The sequence below is a fragment of the Lycorma delicatula genome, chromosome 13 (assembly GCF_047948215.1).
Source record: "Lycorma delicatula isolate Av1 chromosome 13, ASM4794821v1, whole genome shotgun sequence".
In the NCBI taxonomy this organism is placed as follows: Eukaryota; Metazoa; Arthropoda; class Insecta; order Hemiptera; family Fulgoridae; genus Lycorma; species Lycorma delicatula.
Window position 1 is genome coordinate 19379725 of NC_134467.1, and position 26002 is coordinate 19405726.

Here is a 26002-nt window from a genome sequence, read left to right on the forward strand (position 1 = left end):
CACAAAAAAGAACTTCTTATTGAAGTAAACAAAGTGAAACATAAATTTCATTGAAGAAACAGCCAAGAAGAAAAAAAAGATCATTCTTTGTTTACCACCATATCACTGTGAACTTAATCCTATTGAGCTCATATGGTGTTAGATTAAAATATTTGTGGTTAAATATAACACATTTAAAATGGGTGATGTACAAGCACTAATAATCGGGGCATTTGCTACAGTATTTCAATGGAAAAATTACTGTGATCACGTGAAAAAAGTAGAAAATATAATGTGACAAGCACAGAACCTTCAAGACAATATAGAACCGGTAATAGTTCACCTGAACAACGAAGAGTCTGGAAGTCATGACAGTGGTAATACAGATAGTGAGTGTTCAGGGATTAAAATAAAAATTTGGTGGACAGTAAATATTTAAGTTTATTCTGTAAATGTATAAAGGTGTATATAATGTTTGTGTGAAATTGAAATATAAATAGGCGAAAAGTGAAAAAAAAATTAATATCCTGTATTAATACAGCCACTCGGAAGGTTTTTTTCGAAAATTAATTAATTAAATCTAAATGGAAAAAGAATCAGATAAGTTCGCAATAAGTTAAACGTTACTTCACTGTTAATCTAAGCTCTAGACTTGCATAAATTATTTGACAATATTTCAGATAGTTTAATTTATTTATTTCATTTCAAATGACTGAAATTTGTTAACCTTTTGAAAATTGCCGTTTATGAGTTACGAAAAAAAAATAGTTGTTGAAACTATATTGCTAACTTCGACGATGGTGTGATGAACTGCCGATAACAGAATAGAATGCTTTTATTATTAATAGTACATATAAACTTCCGTCAGAAAGTCACGGTATGTACTACTCCGTAGTTTCAACTACACGTTGAAACTACGAAGATCAACCGATCATAGCTATTGTTTCAGTTAGATCTGCAGATGTAACAGGAAATACTAGATCGTGAATGCCGGTTTTCTTTGGTGGTTGGGTTTCAATTAACAACACATCTCAGGAATGGTCGACCTGAGACTGCAAGACCACTCACTTCATTTACATTTATACATATCAATCTCATTCATCGTCCGAAATAATTCCTTTCGGTGTTGCTTAATGCTGCTAAGATATTAATCATTCACCCACTTTTTATATTTTTGTAAGTATTAGCTAATATTCATTTCTAAAATGTGGAAAAATTCAAATCACATAAAAGAAAACTTGCTACTTATCATCTATTGAGCCTAGAGTTAATTATTAAACTTCATTAAATAGCATTTTTAAAAGTTAGTCTCAGGAAAAGTTGTGAGTCACGTTGAATATGAATTATATTATTATATATTGGATTTATTTTTAATATTTATGTTTTATTTTACCAACAATAATAATTGTTTTACAGGTAATAGATATGTAATGAGATGAAAGTTAATACATATTTCAAAGAACTTGAAACTTAGAAGTTATAGTTTAGTTTGTCGACCACTTCATGTACTAGTATCGTTCGTCAAAGAATAATTTGTACTTTTACAACCTGTTCTTTCCGTTACATCTTTGATTGTGATGCTTAGTACAGTTGTGAATATTTAGTATTGTTTTGTTTTCTATCTAAAAATTATTTCTTAAAATAAGACTATTCAAACTTATAATTTATAACCTATAGTTTGATGCGAAGAGTGATTTTAAGCAATTCGAAAATAAATACAATTTTATGAATTGTAATTACTAGTGAACTGCAGTTGTTATCTAGTTGAATAGTGTATGATAATTTTATATCAGGTAATTATATAGTATCTTTAATTTTACATCGTATTGTGAGATATTTTTGTAATCAAGAAAAAGTTTTTAGTGCTTAACCCCAAAACTAGTAGTAGTTACTAATGTTGAGGAAGGGTGTTCAAATACGTTCTGCCTAATTATTTTGCTTAAAAAAAAGAAATAATTGCATCATTTTGCATAAAATACCATAAATTAATTTTTACGAATGATATAATTAATAATCACTAAAATTAATTGCATGTAGCCTTAATTAAATTGTTATAACGATCTTCATGTAACTTGAGATATAAATTATTTTAAATTCATAATAGAATAGTGGAAGCAAGACTGTAATCATAAAAGTATTATTTCAAAGATGTAAATAAAAAATGTAAATATAAATACAACTCTTCGGAAGTTGTATGCTAGTCGTTCATTTTAGGTTATTTATTAATTAAAATAAATAAATATGTCATTTATTATGAACAGAGTGATTGAATGCGTGTAATAAAAATCCTAATTGTATGTTCTTAACCCGTGGTTAGAAATATTGACATAAGTATTATATTAATGATAAAAATAAAAGCAGGTAAAACGTAACCTGTCCATGGCATGTACTTAGTAAATGACCTTATTAATGTTATCTGAATATGCATGGTATTTTGCAGTTCCTGTGATTGGCATAAATTAGTTATTTCTAAATAATAAAATGTTATTTATAGTATCCTTATAGTTAAAAAAATTAGTGCAATTTTAAAATTTTATAATTACCCGTATTATTGTAATATATAGCATGTAACTAAGATTAACAGTTTAACGTAATATTATATTATTCCAATTACAAGTGTTTAGTCACTTATTAAAAAATTTTACATATTCATTGAAATTTTATTTTATATTAATATAAAGAAATTAGGCTTTTCAGTATATAAATACAAAAAGATTATTTATAAATCTTTTTCATTCTTAAGCAGATACCATGCATTTATCACAATAAAACATTTTTATAAATTAAAATAAATCCGATGAATAGATGTATTTTATATTTTTATTACTATGAATTGTAATTAAAAACAATATAATTGTTAAACAGTGGTGAGGAAGAAAGAGTTGCAGTTAAGGTCCTTTTTGCATTGAGCACAAATATCCTTAAGCTAGATTTGACTATTGATATCTAAATGAAAGAGCAGAACGTAAGTTATTTAGTTTAGCCAGAATTCTGAGGCCATTGAAACAACTCACAAGTCCAAATATCGTGTAACTTGTATTTCTATTATTTATAAATGTTAAGAGTTTCTTAATCCACAAAATAGTAATTATGAGTTAAAATTTTAACAAATTTTATAAAATTCATTTTAACAGAAGTTGATAAATTAAAAAAAAAAATTAATTTGCTTTTATTTAAAATGTATGTACTAAAAACAAAAAACTAATTTGTCAATTAAATTTAATAGAAACAAAAAATGGAATATTTTTTGTAGTAGAATTCATCTCTGCTAATTAAAACTATGTGTGAAATTACTTGCTTTACAAAAAAATAAAGAAGAAAACATCCAGGTTCATGGAAACAAGAAATTAATAAATAATTTTCTTCAAAATATTAAACTTTAATTTCAATTTAAAAATAATAAAAGTGTGTGGCACTCTTTAATGATAAAGTACAAGTAGTTATTAATTTCTTTTACCTGTAATGATTGATTTCATATTCACTAAACCAGCAGTGAAAAACTTTTCCAAAATCTTATTATGTAACAATTGACCATTCCTATGTGTCCAATTGTTTCTATTATATGATTGATTTAAAAACATTCTGATAAAAGTAAGTCTGGGTGAGTGTATTTTTAATGAGACATTATTATGGATGAAAATCAAGAAGCGCTAAATATTATTTTAATACTGTAATCAATTAATTTAATACTTATTTATTAATTAATATTAAAACTTTTGAGTATATCTTTTGAAATTATGTATCTCTGAAACAACTAATTTTTGTGAAAAGGTTTTTCACCACATTGCATTTTCACCACAATGAATGTGTATGCCAATTTTGAACACTAAATTATTGATGAGAAGTGTGTTAAAAATTGATAGCAAAATTTTTTTCCTGAACCACTGCCAACTGAAGTGACAGACATGAAGATTAAGTTAGATAGAATTGAATAAAAGTTAATATAAAATAAATTAATTTGTAGAAAATAATTATATTATATTTTTTTATATATATATATATATATATATATATATATATATATATATAATATAATATAAGATCAAAATGATTTATTTTTATTGCTTTGTTTATGCCTATCCTGGATTATTTTATTTAAATAATTTCAGTGAGCTATTTTTCTAGTAGCACTCTCAGTACTTTTTCATTTTACGCCCCCCCATGTTTTTCACATAAAGATTACTTAATATGGTATGTTTTATAATAATAAAAGAATAAAACATTAGATATAATGTTTTCTTTTATAATAATAAAATAAATACCATAGTAACCCTAATTCAATAAAAATAACCCAGTGATACATTAGAGAAAACACACCAACGTGCTGTGTTGTTTTATACCTATCATCTTAAACATTCTCCATATTAACATATTAAAAATATAAGCATTATTGCAATTATTAAATAAATATAAATATAATTATATAAATGTGTATATATATATATATATATATATATATATAATTTAACCATACTTAACCTTTTTTTTTACTATCATTCTTAAATACCCTCAAGGTAACTAGCCTCCATCTGCTAAGACACAAGCATAATCACCTCAGAGTGTTGTGGCACAATCTCTGCTCACCCTATCTGCCCCTTCATCGGGGTCTCCGGGTCCCTAGAGCCTTATCAGAGTATGCCAACCTCCTCTTATAGCCGCGACGCGCTCCTCAGCTGGAGGGCTACCCTCCCCGTCCCTAACCTGCCTGGCTCTGGATATGCATTGCCACTCGCGACCCTCTCACACCCTGAAACAAAACTTAACCTACGCTCACTTTGCTCACCAACCTTAATTAATTAACAGTAACGTTTTGATTGTTTAAATAATAAATCCAGTAATTATTACAATTAAGTTTGGTTAGATTATATTTATAATTTCTCTGCAAATACTCACTGATTTGGAGAATTCTGCCTCTAATGTACTTTCTTTTTGATAATGAGGAGATGTCTATTTTTACCATTATTCCTGGACCACCTACCTTTTTTGGGTTTTTAATAAATGATCAGCACACACACCTCTGAGGTACATTTTCCAATCTGTTATTGCTTCACTTGACGTATGCTTGCTCCGCTCACTAATGTTTAAAATTACCAGTATAAAGCAACATGTTAGTATATTTTCTCTAAAGTTTTATTTATCAATTATTATAAAATATGATGCTATATTAAGTAATTTTTATGTGAAAAAGAGAGGGGTGTAAAACAAAAACATACTGCACTCACTGTCACTATGCTGGCAAGATAGCTTTTGTAATTTTTACCATAACCCATATTTTATTCTAATTATTGATTAGAGTTGGTTGTTCAATCATAACTTTATGGATTCATCCTTGCATTTTTTTTTTTACGCGGCATCATAAAATGTTTGCTGTTGTGTTTTTATTAAAAAGTTGAAACAAAGGTAATGCAGGTATTTGTTGTATTGATGTCTTAAGATTGCTATTAAACTAAATTTTTAAAACTTTATGTGCCGAACTCTAAAAACTGATATTGTTATTGCTATTTGTATTAATGGTATTACATAGAATTGGCCATTTTTTTTAGGGTTGTTTGAATATTCTTTAAAAAAAAAAAATCACAAAAAATTCAATCTTCATCTTATAATACCATTTAACATACCAAATTAAAGATAAAATTCTAAATCTTTTTGTAATATTTCATCAATAGTTTCACAAAATAAATGAGAAATTCTACGGGGTAATTTCTAAAAAACTAGGAATTTTATTTTACATTCTATATAACATTTAAATTGTATCATTTTCATACTTAAGTAAAAAATTGTATACAATAAAAGCATTACGGTGAAAATGAACATATCCATAAATTGTCAGTTTTATTTTTATTTGATAAATTGTCATAAGAATTACGTTATGGAATCATATATAAACAGTAAATATAAATATTAAAAAAATAATACAGTTGAATACATTGTAGAAGTAATGATAGTATTACATTTATTATGTATTTAAATTTAGTATAGTTAATACGTGTCTGAAATTAAAGAATAAATTTTTTAGGTAAAGGTTAACTAAACATGTTGCATGTAAGGAGTACATTATATTCACATGTATCATTTTAAAACATTGTGTCAGTTAATTGAAAGTGAATGTATTGTGAGTGTATTGTTTATTGTGACATTTTAGAGAATGTGAAAACAAGATCGCTCAATTCTCCACGGAAAAGTTTACGAAAACTTTCCACGCAAGTCAGTTTGTCATATTCAAGTGTTCAGAAAACCGCTAAAAAATTGAAATTGTATCTGTATCGTGTACGATTAGTCCAAGAGCTTCAGCCTCCAGATTTAAACAAGCGATTGCAATATTGCCGTCAGTTTAGGTCTCTCGTAAACGATAACGGAATAGAATTTTTAAACACAGTGTTCTTTAGCGATGAAGCTTGGATCCATCTAGATGGTTATGTGAACAGTCAAAACTGTCGAATTTGGGCGGTTGAAAATCCTAACGCTTTACAAGACAAATCTTTGCATCCTGAAAAAATTGGTGTGTGGTGTGCGATATCTCATCATCGTATAGTCGAACCCATATTCTTCGAACAGACAGTAAATGGTAAAGTATACAGGAATATTGTGTGCCAATTTGTGTCCCTCCTGGAACCTCAAGAACGGTATTGCTGGTTTCAGCAAGATGGTGCTACATGCCACACATCTCGAGAAACCGTGGATTTTGTGCAAGAGTTCTTTTGATGATCGAATAATAAGCAAGGGCTTATGGCCTCCAAGGTTCCCAGACCTCACATCTGCTGACTACGTTTTGTGGGGTTTTATTAAGTCTCAGACCTTCAAAAACAATCCTCACACTATTGATGAACTTAAAGTCAATATTACAGATTTAATCACCAAGATTTCCAATGTAACTCTTAAAAAGGTTTCTGCTAATATGCTGAAAAGAGTCTGTGTGTGTATAACCGCAAGGGGTTGGCATTTTGAGCATATTCTTTAACAATTATATAAGTAATAGCTTTTTATTAAATCTCTTGTAACAAATACATTTTCTTATTCCACCTAAATTTCCCTTTCTTAAATTACATTTAAAATTGGGTAAGAGGACGAAAAAATCACTGTAGTTTTAAATATTTAAGTTATTTTTTTAACTATTTTAAATGAATCAATTTGACTGGATCAACAGTTTAATATTACATTAAAAAAAATTCACATCGTTATTTTTTCCTTTCTTATATCCTGTTACTTTAAAAAATTTCTCCTGTCTATCTTTATGATTATTATGTTTTTTCAGAATTAAATATTTCCATTCATTAATCTGTATGACAGTCTTAATTTTGGAATATGTTTGGTGGTAATATTAAATTTTGTGGTAATTTGTTTCTAAAAATAAAGTTACAGGGTTTGAAAAAAAACATTAGGCATTGACTCGTGACAAAGTATTAAATAAGTCTGTATTATGATGGCACTGTCAATAATGCTTTGTACTATATAGGTCATACGTATTGTAATGTTTGTAATCTATGAATTGAATCACCTAAGAATTGAAATAAGGTTATCCATGATATTCCCCGAGGATCTACTCTAGTCCTGTTTAATTTGCTTGTGAAATGACTTGCTTATTCGAGTGTGACAACTTTCCTAATCTTGTATTTCCTGTAATACAAATTTGATCTCATTTGTTTGTTGGAGAGCTTTAGAAAGGGCTGCGTTTACATTTCTATGAATGCTTACTAATTAATGTAAGTAAAACTCTGGTAAATTGCTTTTGGTCGATAGAAATAAAGAATGACGAAGAAGATATTTGGGCGTTAAGGTTTATTGTAAACCAAGCCTATGTGGCTTGTAAATTCACAAAATTTATGTTTTAACATCTTCCCAGTCCTTTTATGTTAAGGTAGTTTAAGAAAAACATACATCTAATGCTAAACCAATTTAGGCCTGGCTTTTGTCTCTCATTATTACCTCAATTTGTATTCTGTTCATATGTGGGCAATTCATATACAGTCGACCCATTTAAAATAGCAAAAACATTGTAACCAATCAAAGAGAATACCGTGAACCATTGTTTATTAAGCTTAACATTACGATTTCTGTACATTAATAATAATAATAATGAGAGAAACTAGCTGTTACTTAGCTAGTAGAAGGCTGAACATGCCATGCATTTTGGCGGGCTTAGCATTTTTATATGCAACAGATATGTTCTCAACTGAAGAAGGACAAAACTCAGTTTACTTGAACCTATTTTTCATTAGGAAGCCGGATGGTGGTTGTTATTCTTAAGAATCATTATGTAATTTTTGAGAGTGATCTTTGATTCATGTCGGGTTATAACTTACGTTATGGTTATGGCATATAACATACTTATAAATAAAAACTGTTTATTTTTTACTGATTTAAGTTTCTTGTAACTGTTAATAATTTTCAAATTTTGATTTCTATCGCACCAGTCCATTGAAATGTTTTCTGTATATTTGTAGTAAAAAAAAAAAAAAAAAAAATTTTAAAATACATTAAAAATCTGATAAATGTTTTGCTTTTTTTTTTTTTTTATTTTATTTTATAAGCTTTAAATGTAAGTTAGATTGGCTTCATGTAAATGGTTGGGTAGAAAGTGAGTGAACAGTGTGATTAAAAAGTCTTTATACATAATAACTAAATTTTTTGAATCCATTATGATTGTCGTTTTAAATTTTATAAAGACTGATATGACTGTTCAATTTTGTTTTGCAGTCACTCTGCCTCATGTTTGTGCGTGCTTATGTTAATATTACATTTTAAGATATTTCTGTGTACTTCATAGATCTTGATAGATTTCTTCATCTTTAATTTGTTGTGATGCATTCAGTATCAAAGTTGTACGTTAAAATACCATGTTTTAAGAACAATCAGAATGTTGTTCACCATTTTCTACATCAAAGATAGAGTCATAATTTCCACCAAACTGAAACCACATTTAATTGATTTAAAATTAAGAACATTTTAAAGTGGTAGATTTAGGTACTCTAAATTATATAATTTTGAATTTTGATAAATATCCTTAATTATGATGTTACAAGGTCTGCAAATAAAGTAATGAGACTGGTTCAGAAGATCTTTTTACAATGCCATTACATGGACTCCAAAATAGTTCCCTTCAGGGAAACCACGCAATGCTACAAATGGTTTTTCCACTCTTCATAACAGTGTTGGAACTCAGAAACAGAAATATCTTTCAGATGGTCGGATACATTTTTTTATGTTTTCTGCTGTTCGAAAATGGTGTCCTTTGAGGTGTTTTTTTAAAGTCGGGAACAGGAAAAAGTTGTAGGGACTCAAGTCAGGTGAATAAGCTGGTTGAGGAACTACAGGAATGTTTTTCTTTGCCAAAAACTCATTAATTGAGTGCAATGTGACAAGATGCATTGTCATGATGCAACATCCAATTTTCTTTGATGGCTGGTCTCACACGGGCAACTGTTTTCAACAATCTTTCAAGAATTTCTCAATAAACATATTGATTTGCAGTCTTTCCTGTAGGCAAAAACTCCTTGTGGATAATGCCATTACTATCAAAAAAACAAATTAGTGTGGTTTTGATTTTTTATTTGCTCATTTTTGCTTTTTTGGGGATGTGGAGAGTTTGAAGTATGCCACTTCTTGCTCCAGCATTTTGTTTCTGGCTCGTATTCAAATATCCAAGATTCATCACCAGTAATAACATTTTTTTAGGAAATCAGGATTAGTTTCATTTTGCCCTGGAACATTGTGGCACACTTCCACCCTGTTGTTTTTTCTGTTCAACAATGAGGTTTTTTGGGACCAATTTTGCACAAAAATTTCTCATGCCCGATTTGTTTATCAAAATTTGATGGACTGTGGTACAGTTCAAATTCATTTTTTCTGCAATCATTCTGACAGTTAATCGCCAGTCGTACTGTAGTACGACACTACTACTGTAGTACAAGTCACTAATTTGCACAACATTGTCGTCACATTTTGACATTTAACGATCTTCCAGAATGTGGATCGCTGCAACTGATTCCCAGCCATTTAAAAATGCTTTAAACCACCTAAAAAATCGGGCTCGTGACAGAGCATCATCTCCATATGCCCTTTTCAATTTTGAAAAAGTTTCAGTACCATTCTTACACAGTTTTAACACAAAACTTGATTGCACAACGTTGCTTATTATTAGTATCGCTCATTTTTGTAATGTACAACAAAAACTCATTTCATGAAAAATCTTTTTTTGTTTTGTTTAAATGGCAACAATAAACTAAAAATGTTAATACCTAATATAAATCAGCTGTTCATGTAACTATATTTTTACTAGTAACTTTACAGTGTTGCCACTTTGCCTGCCAAAAAAAAAACTAGTCTCATTACTTATTTACAGACTTTGTATTATGTAGAATTAAAGTAATTTTTACACTCTTGTATTTCACTTCCATTAAAAATTGATTTATACATTTTTTTATTCTGTTTAGATGAAATTTCCTCAAATTATATTCCCCACAGATTAAGTTTTTTTAAGTTCACTAACTGTGATCGTAAAAAAGATTGTTCTTTGATATAGTTTTATAGATTTTACATACTGGTTATCAGATAATTTTGTACGTGGCTGCCATGTAACAGCAAGCTTGGATGATCAGCCCACACATCACTGCTACATTGAAACATTGGCACACCATGATTAGTCATCTCTTAGTAACATAAACATAATGCAACATAAGATGAGTAGTAATCATCACTACTCCAGTCTTTCTGTTACTTGGCAGTGACTGTAGATGTAGTTAAAAATTTGGGATAAAGTTTTTTTTATATGTTCAGATCAATTGCAAATAAAACTATAAAATTTCATATTGCCATTTGTGTTCACAAAAATGCAATAAGGTATAATCTACATTTATTGTAAGGTGTTAAAAAAAAACTTTCAGGACACAATCATAAAATGGAATTTTTTCAAAGTTATGCTTGTATGAAATTATTTCCTTATTTTGAGATAATAAAAATTTTTTTGTATGCTCATTGTCTCACAAGACATGTTTTATTTACAAATACATTTTTATTCTTTTCTGAAATCTGTTCATGCATTCTTATTAAATTTCTCGATACGATTTCATTTAAAAATTATTTTGAAGATTGTTAATTATAATTATTATTTTCTATGTGAAAAAATATACATTGTACTAAAAATATAACTGTTCTAAAAATTTCAAATTTTATCATTTTGTAATGCTAGAGTGATAGAATAAGTGCAGTACTAAAATGTCATATGCTTAAAAATAAACATCATTTTTATATAAATTCCAATTTTGATTAGAAGAAGAGAGAGTGTGTGTTTGGAGGAGAGGGAGTGAGAGAGCGACAAAAAGGGGTAATTAATTTGTATTTTTACAAAAATTGGATTTTTACAACCTTAATTATGGTTGTGACACATGTAGAGCAGGTATAAGAGACACCAGTTGAGAATTGTTTTCTCTGAAAATAATGATGTTGACTATACTGTCATTCCTTTTTCCCCCTGTCCACCGGAGCTGGATCCGCAACTCAACATAAACTCGGCTCCAGGGGTGCCATAGCCTCTAACTACCTCATCGGGAACAAAGTTAATGGCAGATGGCCGGGACTCTGTCTATTAGGTGTCTTGCATCTAATGAGGGAATTCCCACTGGGAGTCGGTCTATATGACTTGCCTCTACTGTCATTCCTTGTCGTTAATTTAAATTTGAGGTGTTAGTTGCAGGGTTGATCATTTCTTGCATTTCTGCAGGCTTGGCATGCTGATACGTTAACATTTATTACTATTTATAATTAGGAAGCCTGGCATTGTATGTTTGTTATTCTTAAGGTCCATTATATAATTTTTGAGAGCGATCTATGACTCATGTCAGATTGTCACTTGTTATGGTTATGGCAATTAACATGCAAATAAAACTTTTACTGTGTACGTTTTACAGATTTAATTTTTTGTAATTTTTAATATTTATCAGATGTACATTTCAATCGCATCCAATTGGAAATTGATTTCCATATTTTGGTTAATCTGTTTTATTTATATATAAATAATATTATATACAAACAGTGCCATGTTTAAAAAATTTAATTTGTTTTGGTCGAAAATGACTACCATTAGCCGATTTATTTTTGCACACTATTACCAGATGGAACAATATAATTTCTTTTAAATTCTTGAATGAAAACTACAGGTGTGGCATGCTAATTCGGGTTGTCCAATTTATTGAAATGATTCTGAAAAATCTATTCAATGCTGGGTTGCATTTTCTGTTGCACGAGTTGTATTAGTGGGTTAATATTTCTAACTATTCATACTAACTATCATTTTATTTTTCCCATTATTGAAATTTTGTACATAGAACTTTAAAATGGGGAACTTTCTTCAATTTTTCAGGTATTAAAGAAATTTTATTGACATTGCATTTTTGTAATGTGAGGGCCAACTTCATTTTTTAACTAAATTGAAACTCCTAGCTTTTATAACATTTTTGGGTACAACGCATTCCATGATATTTTTCCATGAACACAATCTCATTTCTAGTTAAATTTATTAAAAAAATTAACTTATAAGTTGATAAGGTTTCACCCAAGTTTCCATGAGACTTTCTAAGAGGCTATTCTTTTTTTATATAAAAAATAGTAAACAAATTATGATAATTTTTTATTGTACATACTATCTTCTTTTTGAGCTCCGGAATCATTTTTGATTAATAATTAAAGGAGAAAAGAGAAAAAAATGTATATTTATCAAATACAAAATTAAATTAAGTAGATTTATCTAGTGATCAAAACTTCTTGAATTTTTATTCAGGATGTGTATTGACTTGTTTTTAGTAGAAGTTAAATGCCTGTAAAAATATGAAAGTGTTTTTATTATTATAACTTCTTAAAATTACATTGTTCTATTATTATTATCATTATTTCTTTAATTAAATATTTCCTACTAAAATAGTATTTATGTCATCATTAATGTTTACAAACATTCACAAAATTGATCTTTAGTAAAAATGTTTTTAATTTCATTTTTCAGATTTAAAAAATCTTGTAAAATCAACCTTGAAGAAAAGTCACATATCTATGTTTGTAAAAGCGTAACGTAAATATGTGTTACGATAATATTGTTAAAGGAATTATTGATGATGATGTTGATAGTGTTGTTGAGTTATTGGAAAGGAATACGAATGAAATCAAGCATATAATGACAAATTTTAAATTATATTTTTTATTTTATAAGACAAAAAGTAAAGAAATGGTGATAGCTTTATTAGATTATTTTGATGTTAAAAATATGCATGATATCACCCTCATTTTAACATCGATTATTAATATTGCTATTATGAATGGTATGGATATCAAAATGATTAAAAGATTGATTGACAGAGGTGGAAGTATTAACGATACAGATGTAAGAAATGTTTCACCATTACTACAGTGTATAAAAAGTAAAAGAAATATAAATTTTGTAAAAGAAATTTTAAAAATGGGTGCAAATGTCAAAGAAAAATGTGATAGATATAGAGATACAATATTAGATATAGCCATAAGTAATTTTTATAACGGTGATGATATCGAAATTATCAAATTGTTGATAGATTCAGGTGCAGGTATCAATGTTGCAGGTTCTCATAACCCTTTAATGAAATTATCGTTGAATGCGGATGAAAATTTGTGGCTAGAACTCGTAAAGAAAAGACTATATATTGATGAAGATAATGCAAAGTATTCGGTGCGGGACACCTTTTTAACTACTGTATTAGCTAAAAAAAGAAGAATACATCAATTTATAGATTTGCTTATTTATAACAGATTTAGTGTAGATGCACTGAATAAAGTGTGTAATCGTCTTCTATATTTAGCACTGAAAAATAATTGTAGTGTGGATTATATTATAGAAATCATTGATAAAGGTGCAAATGTTAATGAAATGAAGTACCTTAACAAGTACGATAATGATTATAGTACTACACCATTATTATTGGCTTTGCAACTTAAAAGAGATAAGGAAATTATATTTGCGCTTCTTAATAGTCGTGCAGATGTTAATGCGATTGATGAACATGGAGTTACACCATTATTATGTGCAATAAGTAACAACTATAAGGTAGAAGTAATCAATAAATTGATAAGTTTGGGAGCAGATATTAATAAATGCAATTTTGATGGAGTTACACCTCTAATGTGTGCGATAAAAAATAAGGATAAAGAAATTACCAATAGATTGATCAATGCAGAAGCTGATGTAAATGCAATGGACAAGTTTGGCAGAATTAGTTTATGTTACGCCGTTGTATATTTTAATAACCACAATGTAATTAATTCACTTATTAAAAAAGGAGCTAATTTTAGCGAAATAAATGATTGTCATGATCGGTTTTGGTTTAGCATAGAAGTTGTGGAGGAAAGCGATGGCAAATTTTTTGCTGAACTTATACCTAATAGAAACGATGTAAATATAAAAGATGAATTTGGTCAGACATTTTTAATGTACGCATTAGAATTAAGTATGAACAAAAATATTATTTTTAATATCATACGTAATGGGGCCGACATTAACGCAACTGATAATAGAGGATATACACCTCTAATTTACGCTATAAAGTATGAGTGTGATATCGAAGTAATTAATAAACTTATAAAACATGGAGCTGATGTTAACGTAATCGATAATGATGGATTAACACCTTTAAAGCATGCTGTCCATTCTAGTACATTTAAAGAAATAATACAAATACTTCTTGATAATGGTGTAAATATAAACACTCATGTTGAAAATAATAATACAGTTTTATTGTATTTATTGAAACATTTTAATAATAATAAAGAACTTGTCAGTTTTGTAATTCAGAAAGGAGTCGATGTTAATATTTGCGATAATAAAGGTTTAACGCCATTAATGTATACAGTATTGTATTGTATGGCAACTATTAAAACAGAAATTGTAGCTATGTTAATCGAAAGTGGGGCCTATATAGATGCTGTTGATGTAGATGGCCATACGGCATTATATTATGCATTCTCATGTGAAGATTATAGTAACGATAAAACTTTGACATTACTGTTAGATTATGGAGCAAGTGTTCGTAAAAGTGTGGAATATCTTGGTGAAGCTGAAACACCTTTAAATAATGCACTCCATCATGAGAGAGATGTAAAAATTTTAATTGAACTTTTAAATTGCAAAGAAGATATCAATGAGGTTAGTAGATACGGTTACTCATTTTTATTCGGTGTATATAATTTTCATAAAGAATTGGCACTTTTGCTTATTTCTGATCATAATTACATCTTAAAGAATGATACACTACTATTTCAAACTATTTTTAGCAATGCTTCAGATATTTACATTAAAAGAGTATTATTCTGTTGTGGTTTGGATGTGAATATTTCAGATAACGATTTCCGAACACCATTGAGCTACATTGTAGGGGGAAATAGAAGTGTGGTATTTATAAAAGAAATTTTAGAAAACGGTGGTAATGTAAAATTGGCAGATCGAGAGTTGAATACACCACTTCATTATTGTACTTCTCCAGAAGTTATCAATTTATTGATTGTGTATGGTAATGCTGATATTACTGCTAGAAATAATTATAATGAAATAACGTGTTACAGGATATTACGTGATAATGAAATTTATTTTAGAAAAAGATATCAACCATTTATAAAACATTTAGTTTTAGTTTCTCCTGAGGAAATAAATCAATATGATTCGATAGGAACTTATTATTTGGATTTTATTAGGGGTTGTAAAGTTGAATTAAAAAAGATGCTATCCACAAATATAGTTAATAATCTATCATTTTTTAAATTTTGTTGTAAATTATCTACGCGTGAAATGAATCTAATTTCAGAATCTGATAATTTTTGTGTTTACAGTGATGAGCAAATTAAAGAACTATTTCCTATTTATTTTGATATAATTGTTATGAAGATAAAGAAATGTAAGATAGATTTAAGTAAAAGACAGTTAATAAATGCTTTAGAGAAATTAATTATAAAAAATAGAGTCAGTAAATCGTATGACCGTAAGAAATGTAAAGCAGATTTGAATAATTGTTGTATTTTCAAGCATTCAGGTCAGTTTTGTGAATGTGTTTTTCTTAATTATGACATAATATATTGTATTTCTAATTATTTATGTGATAGACATATTGTTAATTTATTACTTGCTTCACTATAGTTTTGACATGAAACAATCTGTTATGTTACGAGTACAATATGAATGATTCGTATAATAGATTTTTTTTGTATTTTTCTGGGCTTGTGATTTATGAGGATTGATCGATAAGAAATATAGCTAGATTTTATTGTACCCACTATAATTAATGCTTATATTTTGTCTCGTGTAACTTGATGCAACATCCTGTTTTTAATAGATAAAAGACAGCTTTTAGAGTAAATAGTAATGTGTTTCTTAACAATTACTTTTTTTCAGTAATTTATCTTTTAACTTACGTGATACATTGAATTAAATACATTGATTTTCCTTCATAAATGTAGTTGCGAGTTATTACATTACTTCATAACATTAATAGTAGAATTTCTTTTAATTGTAAAAAAAAATTATCAATAAATGCTGTAATTAAAGTTATTTTAATCTCATGTTAAACTAACTGATATTTCACATTAAAATGTACTGATTTTTAAACTATATCGTAATATATGCCATTTATATTTTTCATGAATTTATAATGGAAATTGGATCATTTTTTATTTTCATCTAATCATATTCAGCAAATTTATTAATTGAGGAAAGTATGTTAAGAAGTACATTTGACTTTCAATATTCAAATCCCAAGAGAAAAAGAAATTATTTTTTGAGTTGTGTACAGTTTGAGATGTAGCAGTTAATTTTAAGATCTGGGTTAATCTAAGAGAACTATGTTGTACAATGATGTTATAGTTAATATACAGGTATTCAACTTGAAAGGAGGCTCCATCACATTTTTTTTTTTATTTTTAAGCATCTGGGTTCATATATTGCTTCTTAAGATGGAATGAAATGGCAATTTTTTAGTGTGTGAAAATGCCATGCCTGTCTGAGATTTTAACCCATAACCGGATGCTACCATTTGCGTCACGGAGGTCAGCAGTTCCATCATTTAATCTATCCATTTCTATGCACTTAATTTAGGTAATCCAGCTAGAAGAAGTCGAACTAGTCAGATCTGGTGATCTTGGTTACCACAATCCTTTAGAAATGATTCTTCCCCTGAAAAAATCCATTAACATCTCTATAATAGAGCAAGCTGTATTGAAAGTGGCGCTGTCCTGTTGCTTCAGCATTCACACTCATCCTCTTGCAGTAAGACTATGAACTGTTGGATAATTTTTTAGTAGACAGCAGCATCTACAGGTTTTTCAAAGAACAAGAGTCTTGTTATTTTTCACCTTGAAACCGCATACCATATGCCTATTTTTTGTTACTTTAGGAGAGATTCAAAGAAAATGTGCAGGTTTTCAGTACTCCAGGTCCAGTAGATCTAATTATTAACATACTCACCAAGATGAAAACAAACTTCATCTGTAAAAAATACTTAACTTAAAATGCCAGTATTGCCTCTAGTGAAGTTTTTGAACCATTGATAGCAGTGAACCCTTTTAGTATAATCAATATTAGTATAATCAACACCAAACCAGTTTCACCAGATTTTTTTAACTAATTCCTGAATAACACTTTCTAATGCTTCCTTTTTAAATTTCCCTTGAACTTATGCTGACACACAACATGAGATTTTGTCTGTAAATAAGTTTCCATCATGAATACATATTCTTCAACAGTTAATTGCATTTTAACAAACAAAAATACACGATTCAAAAGTGAATGCTCAACACAGGCTGGTAATACTCAAATGAGCAGGCAATAAACAGCCCTTCCCACTTCAATCCAGTCATACCAACATCTTCCACATTATTTTACCTGTTACACCAATATATGCAATTTAACAAAAAATGCATGCTAATCACAAATCCATCCATAAATATAACAAAACTTATAACCGACTCTAAAAATAAATCCTTGAAAAACACCCGATTACAGAATCATTATTTTTTTGAGTAAAGCTGGTTTTCTCAAGGGAATCGAAAAAAAATTGTGTTAACAAGGATTTTGAGTTATCAAGAATTTAGTTTATTGCTCAAGTACAAAAGTAAATATCCTTAACCAGACAAAAAGACATCACATTCAAGTGACAAAAGTGTTTACAAAGTTTCACCTAAAATGGTTTGATAGCGGTAAACTGGCAGAGTGTTAAGTCCTACCTTAAGAAAACAAATGCTGCGAAAAGTATTGCAGCATTATTTTATGTTAGAAATAATGTTTTATGGGTAAAACAGGCAGTGTGACTCTGTTACATCTTACATGTATTTCTTAATGAATTGTCCTAAATATTTTCGTGTCTATTTTTATTTTATTTTTATTTTACACCAGGTATAAGGATAACATTTTAGAATTGCTTTTTCACTAACTACTTTTATTTCGCTCCATTAAGAAAGTAACATGCAACTATTATACATCTCCCTTTTCTTAACATGTCTTTCATAAGATTTATTATTCTTTCAAATAAGTGTGCCATTTCATGAGTGAACTGTATCGTTTCTCAGCTAAGTTGTGTTATGTAAATTTATATTATATTGTTATTATTACTATTATATACATATATATATATATATATATATATATATATATATATGTAACATAACTAAACTCTATTCTTTGATTAAACAAATATAAAAAACTAAATAAGTTAGAAAATGTTCTATTAATTTGGCTAATTTTCTAACTTATTTGGTTTTTATATATATCTATGTTATGGGTGTATATTTATTATGTTATAAGTTATATTGTAATTATTATATATATTTATATGTTTATTATTGGTGTATATGTATTATGTCAGTGGTTAGCAAACATTTCCGAGTCGTGGTGCCCTTTTTCAATTAAAATTTTACCATGGCACCATACCCTAAGTAAAAGTATGACTACTCATCAGTTAGAGATAAAAATAAATAAAACTCTAGTGCCTTCATTATTTTTTTAAATTTATTAACATTAAATTAATAATTATAATTGTCTTTATTCAGTTATGAAGCATTTACAATAATCCGTGGCACCCTTGTGGAGAGACTGCAGCTCCATGGGTTGCCGTGGTGAACAGTTTGGGAATCACTATTATGTTATGTATTGTTTATATTATTATATGTTAAGTGACGCTAAATGTATACCGATTCCAAAAATATTTAAATCAGAAATCATAGAAATAAATATTTTCTTTTTGCATTTATTGTTATTTTCTTATAATCTTAATAACACCCTCTGCTGTAACTTAGGAAAAAACTTCAAAAAGTATTGAAACAGTTAGTTACAATTCAAATTATTCTTCAGATTTGCCTTTCATCAAGCTACATCCCTCATATGTTACATTGTACTCAATTGTGCAGGATAGCCAGGACCGACAGATATGTTTGGGTGAGCATTGATCGCATACTATAGCTGTTGTGTCACCTAATGCAGACAGAGATTGTGTAAATTTAATTAAAGACATTGGCAAATTTAATGCATGGGTTATTGAATGAGGCTACAGCAGGACTGATCCTAGGAATATGAATGCTCCTGGATATATTTGCAACACTTGATTTGACGCTAAGCAGTCGCTAATAATAATGTGGGACGGGCCTGTATCAATTGCATTTAGTTACAATAACAGAAGACTAAACCTCTTCTTCCTGAAATAATACCTTACGGCTATTAAAAGTATTAGAATGGCTGGATGGAGGTTTAGTTGGTGTGCACAACCATACTTGCTCTATGTAACTAGTCCCTTGTGTTTCAAAAGCTCTTGTGAGTGTTACATGCTTGTTACGAGTGTTGGTAGTAGGATTCTTCTATCTCAATGAAGAAAAGGTATTTTTCTGATGACATCACAATTCAGTACTTTGCTCAAGTAACCTTAAGCAAACTAATGTTATTCTAAACTAAATTTAACTGAAACCAAATTATTTAGTCAGCAGATAATGTACCTGTGTATAATAGACACGTTTTTGTGCAGTTACTGTTTAAGTTATGAAGACATAACTCGGGTGAAAGGGTTTCCAAACTTCATCAAAATCAGAGGTTAATACGGTCTGTAATCGTATAAATTACTGTTTTTAATCAGGTTTAAGATTAAAGCATTCCGTGAATTTTATTATAAAATTAATTTAATGATTAAAAAAAAATATTTTGATAAAGTTTCAAAAGATTCATTAGAAACTAAAGAGGTATTATTCTTTTAGTTTAAAGACTAAATTTTTTTATTTCCTTGTACGAAATAAAGGAATTAGTGTGATCGCAAAAAACTTTGGTTTTCAGATTTCAACGGAAATCTCCATTTTGACCATTCCTTATTTTATTTTGACTTGTTACAGTGTGACATCTGTCCATACGTAAGTATATATCACGCTTAACTCAAAAATGATTGGCCATAGGATGTGGAAATTTTTGATTTACTTGTAATAACTAGTATAAATATATATAATTACAATTATATATTAATTGTATAAAATTCAAACTACCAATTTGTTGCACCAAGAATTCAGTCTTAGTTGTAAAGTTGTTTTTATTATATCCTTGCTACCAAAATCACCACCTTGTTGTCTACAACTGCGTCATAAGATCGGGAAAAATCAGAACGACTGTTCGAGTCCTCCTGTATGCTCTTTGCTTCCTTCCTTTCCAAGATTCGTTGTACACCCTGCATGCCTTATAATTTGCAGAATGACCAGTGGTAGATTACACATCTTGCTGGAATAATATTATCCTTCCTGACGCAGTCTGCTCTTCCATGTCCACCTGTATTCATCCACTTGTTTATGCATCTGTATGGCCGCATGCAATTATGCTTAGTGTGCCCATATTGTTGACATTGTGTGCATTACGCTATTCTGGGAGACTTTGCGTGCCCTACAGTTCACAGTTTATTTTAGGTCGAAGATCTCCGTGTTACCTTGCAATTCAAGGTTGACAGAGGCTCTTTCGTCACGTAGCTATGGCATAAACAATACTCTGGATCATGTATCCATTGATTTCTCATGACGTTGCCTTAGTGATTGCTTACGCTTGAGCATCAACGCTATTTTGGAAAGAAGTTGGGTCAACTAACTTCCGCTAGAATTAGAAAGATTGAGAATGATGGATTTCAGTTGTGGCAGACTGAGTGGGATGAGATGGCTTATGGCATTATACACATGGTCCCCTGAGGTGAGGAGTCTGCGGGGCACCTCTTGAGTGTCTCCTAACAAATATATCTCTGTTTCAGGCCATGGTGCTTTTAGGCATAGGTTGGCTCGTTTTGGCCTGGCTTATTCGGATCTGTGTTCATGGTGTGGCATATTAAGTAATGCCTTTAATGTTTTATATGTCTGTCATCGGTATGATGAAATATGATTAGCGATAGTGAGGCAGCTCGATGATTTTGGGTGTACTTTAACCATTAACTGTAAAAGCTGGAAGAAATGGTCAGTTGTGGAGAACTTTTTGTAATATTTGATTCTTCAGTGAGTTGTGGAGGGGTGTGTAGGATTGGGAATTCGAGTTATCCGGCTGGTTAAGTACCTATTGGGTGTTTTCTTGTCGCCAAGATAGGTACTCTTTAGTTTTTTTTGTTTTTGTTTGGTTTTATTTCGTTGGTCAGGATATAGACCAAAATTTAAATATTTTGTTTTGTGTTTATTGATATGATTGGTGTTCTTACACCAATGCAAATATCATTTGTGACCTTTATATCGGTGGTATCATGATGGATGCCAAGCTATTAACATAGAGATGTTATTCAATCTGTGGGTTCAGAATATGGCCTCTGGGAAAGCATATCAGGTCTAGGTATGGTGGGGGTGGTGTGGCAATCAGAATTGTCACATGGCCGGTGTTCAGAGTGTTATTCAAACAAGGAGCGGTCCTTGTGAAGGTGTACCCTATTAGGCTCTTTCCTTGCACCAGGTCAATAACTTTCTTATATCTATATCTTCGGAAATTACCTGATGCTGTTTACTGTTTATTATTCGCAAACAGTTGTCAGATTTGTCTACATTCATCGCAGACAAATCATAGAGCTTTAATACGGCAGTTATTCCATATAGGATTATTAGCGGCCTAGCAACCTTTGTATGGTCAGTTTGTCCACCAAAAAAAAAAAATTATTTGTATTTTTATGTGGGGTGCAATGTCTATGATATCTTTTGAATTCTTGTGATTATTATGAATCGGGTGGTGACTATTAACAACCAGTAAGTTTAATTTATTAACAATAACTTTTTATTGGGGCATAGCCTACTACAGAGTTGTTTATTCAGTATCCAGGCTAAAATTATACCCACCGGGTTAGTCTAGTGGTGATCGCATCTTCGCAAATCAGCTGATTTTGAAGTCTAGTGTTCTAAGGTTCAAATCCTAGTAAAGGCAGTTACTTTTATATAAATCTGATAGTAAATCTAACTATTTTTTCCTGATAAGCAGGGAAAAAATTAAAAAATAATTCCAAGAACCGACAGGATAAATAATTATTTTTCCCTTATAACCAGGAAATAAACATGAGAACAAAACGTCACAACCATCTTCCCCACTCTCTAGCCCACCGTCCTACTATCGTTTCAAAAGAGAAGATACGTAAGCCTATATATAAATGTCATCCAGACGACTTAGACGCCTGTGAGAAATTTTAATTTCTCACAGTCAGGAAGACGGGTCTCAACCCGTACTGCAATTCAATAATTTCCATCATATGTTTCCAGTTCCTGTAGTATGTTACGCTGATTTTGAGTGTATCTTAAAACTGGTCGCAACATGCTATCCCAACCCAAAAAGTTCATACAACGTTTCTACGGAGCAGCACATTACCATAAGCTATTGCGCGTATTTCGTAGTTCATCCTACGCCAGAAACCGTTCGAAACGTGATTCCAACAGATCCGCTCCTTTACAGAGGAAAAGAAGCCCCGCGGTCGTTCATGGAACTCCTCCATGACGTAGCCTTTCGTGTCGGTGAAGTTCTAGGAGTGTACAAAGTTATGGGATTTATCGAAGAAGACAGACTTTCCTTCGATTCAGCCACAAATTGTCAGATGTGTAATGTGAAATTCACCCCAGGTGAGGACCACTTACATCATAGGAAACGGTAGTTTCCTATGATTGATTCCTATGATGAACAGAGCTGCGCGGTAGCGCAGCTCTGTTCCAAATGCAACGTGAAAAGGATTAATCAGAACTTCATCCCCGATTTCATACATTACAGTTCAAACTGATTCCCGTTTTATCGTCAGAGAACTATGCTATGACGAAAAACAAACCACTGTACTCCCGAACTCTACCGAAAAATACATCTTCTTTTCGAAGAGAATCAACGACCGTATTTCCGTTCGCTTCATCGATACCTACCGATTCATGGCTTCCAGCTTAGGTTACCTTGTACAACTCATCCCCACCGATAAATTCAACCATACCAGAAGGTTTTTCAACCAATCGGATATGCCTCTTGTAACCAGAAAAGGATTCTACCCATACGAGTACACCACCTTGTGGGAAACCCTAGAAGAACTTCTCTTCCTCCGATAGAAAAATTCTACAGCAGTCTCACGAGATCGAGTATATCCGAAGATGACTATGAACATGCGATAAGAGTGGGGGACCATTTCAAAATAAACACACTAGGTCTATATAGCGATTTTTACCTTAAATGCGACGTGTTGCTCCTGTCTGAATTTTCGAAAATTTCAGATCCCTATACCTTAGGGAGTATGGTCTAGACTGTGCGCATTACTTCACCCTGCCTGGGTTCTTGTTCGATGCGATTTTCAAAACGAACATCCAACTCGAACTGATCACAGACTACATCTACATGTTCTTAGAAAAAGGTATCCGCGGCGGTATTTCGGTATGTGTTAAAATACATGCTGGAACAAATAACCCGTACATCTCAGACGGATATAATTCTATAATCTCCATCAACCGCACAAATACCTTATGTATCTTGACGCCAACAACTTACACGGCTGAGTCTAGAGCCAACGTCTTCCGTGCAAGGATATACGGTGGGTGAAGCCTGAAGAACAAGATTCTGTTGTCAAATTTCATGGCCATACCGGACGACGTTCCAGTCGGATATATACTCGAAGTAGATGTCTAGTATCCCTCACACCTCCACGATGCGCACGGTGACTTTCCCTTTTTGCCTGCGATCGAAACCCCTCCGATCTCTAATTACCCCAAACTCATACCATCGTTACGGAACAAGACAAAATTATCTGTCACTTCTCCACCCTAAAACAGGCGATTAGAAACGGATTTCGGGTTACCAAAGTCCACAAAATGTTACAGTCCGCGTGGTTGAAGAGTTACATCGAACTCAATACGCTTAATCGCTGAGCAGCTCGAAACGAATTCGAAAAAGACCTCTTTAAACTGATAAACAATATAATTTTCGGAAAATTTATGGAGAATGTCAGAAAGAGGGTCAATATTGAATTGGTTTCGTCTGAAAAAAGGCTGATGAAGCTTATCAGTAAATCTACCTTTCAGGATAGGATCATATACGTTCAGCGCGCCAAGGAAAAGATATATTTCGACAAACCTATATACGTGGCCCTGTCCGTGCTCGAGTTGAGCAAGACTCTTATGTACGACTTTCACTACGATGTCATGAAAAAAAAGTACGGATCGAAAATCTCCCTACTGTACATGGATACGGACAGTTTTTTCTACGAAGTGAAAACGCACGACTTTTACCAAGACCTACAAGAAAGTACGTTCGCGAATTACTTCGGCACGTCCGACTACCTGGTAGCTCATCCCTGTCACTCTCTGAAGAATAAAAACGTGATAAGGAAAGTCAAGGATGAGTGCAGCGGAATACCGATCCGAGAGTTCATGGGCTTGAGAGCGAAACTGTATAGTTCAGAACTGGTTGTGGAAAAATTATCAAAAAAGCTAAAGGAATCAAAAAGAATAGTTAAAAACGAAATTGAATTTGAAGATTATAAAAAGTGTGTTCGACAGTAATACCGTTATCTACAGGACCATGAAGATATTTAGATCTAAAAGACACAATCGTAACGAACTGGCTCTCAGTAATTTTAACGATAAACGTGTCGCTATAGACAAATTAAATACTCTGCCATGGGGTCATGTCGGTATCCCACTGGAATTGAATCAAGTATTTAACGGTAAAACCGAGTTGACCACATCGGAGATGTGATGAAACATTTTTCGGAAGTGGAGATTGAAGGGGCCAGCTCCCGGGGATTGGTGGCGGGGGTCCAACAGGATCGCCGTCGCTGGATGCCCCCACGGGGCGCTGGAATCCCTCACGGAAGGGGAGCACATGAAGAGTCCGCTGGCATGCGCGGAGACGATAAGGTTCTTCCGTCCCCGTTTCGCGAGAGAGGGAGGGTGGAAGGTTTTTAATGGGTTCCTGCGTCCGTGGGAAACCCCACACGCCCAGGAGTACGGGCTACTGGGTGTCTGGTTGCAGATTTAAGAAAGTATATAAAAAAAAAGATATTTGAAAATATATAAATAAAAAAGGAAAAAAATATTAAAACATAAAATACAAAAAAGAAAAAGATATAAAAAAAATTTCGAGTGTTTTATAGTAGGCCTTGGGGAGAGATTTCACTCATGTAAAAAAACTCAACGCAACTCGGTTGTTACCTCCAGGGTGGTGTGGAAACGCAACCATTGTTTTTCTTTAATTGTGTAAAAACAAGTGGGAAATAATGTGTTAAAAAAAAACATAATATTTTAATAATTATTAGCTTTAATTTTGTAAATAAATATCTCGAAGTGAAATCATAACGAGAATTACATCTTCCGTTGCAGATCCGATATCAACTGCATTTATAAAATATATAAAATATATGTATTTGTCGCAATTACTCGCTACAATTTTGACGATAAACGTACTTCTATAGATATACTCTTCCGTGCGAACAAGTCGACATACCGCAGAAATTGATTAGAGTATTTAACGATAGGACCGAAGCGACCACATTGTAGGATGTGATGGTTTAACTTGTGCAGAGTTACGCTCAAG

At 31.1% G+C, this 26002-nt stretch overlaps 1 protein-coding gene across 1 annotated transcript in view; it reads left to right on the forward strand.

Annotated features, from left to right (window-relative positions):
- The first annotated feature begins 1456 nt into the window (after positions 1-1456).
- The window catches only part of LOC142334028 (uncharacterized), a 62547-nt gene continuing 38001 nt past the window's right edge, over positions 1457-26002 (forward strand). The window contains exon 1 of the mRNA XM_075381696.1: positions 1457-1772. The gene's annotated coding sequence lies outside the window, so the exon portion shown is untranslated. The remainder of the gene's footprint in view (positions 1773-26002) is intronic.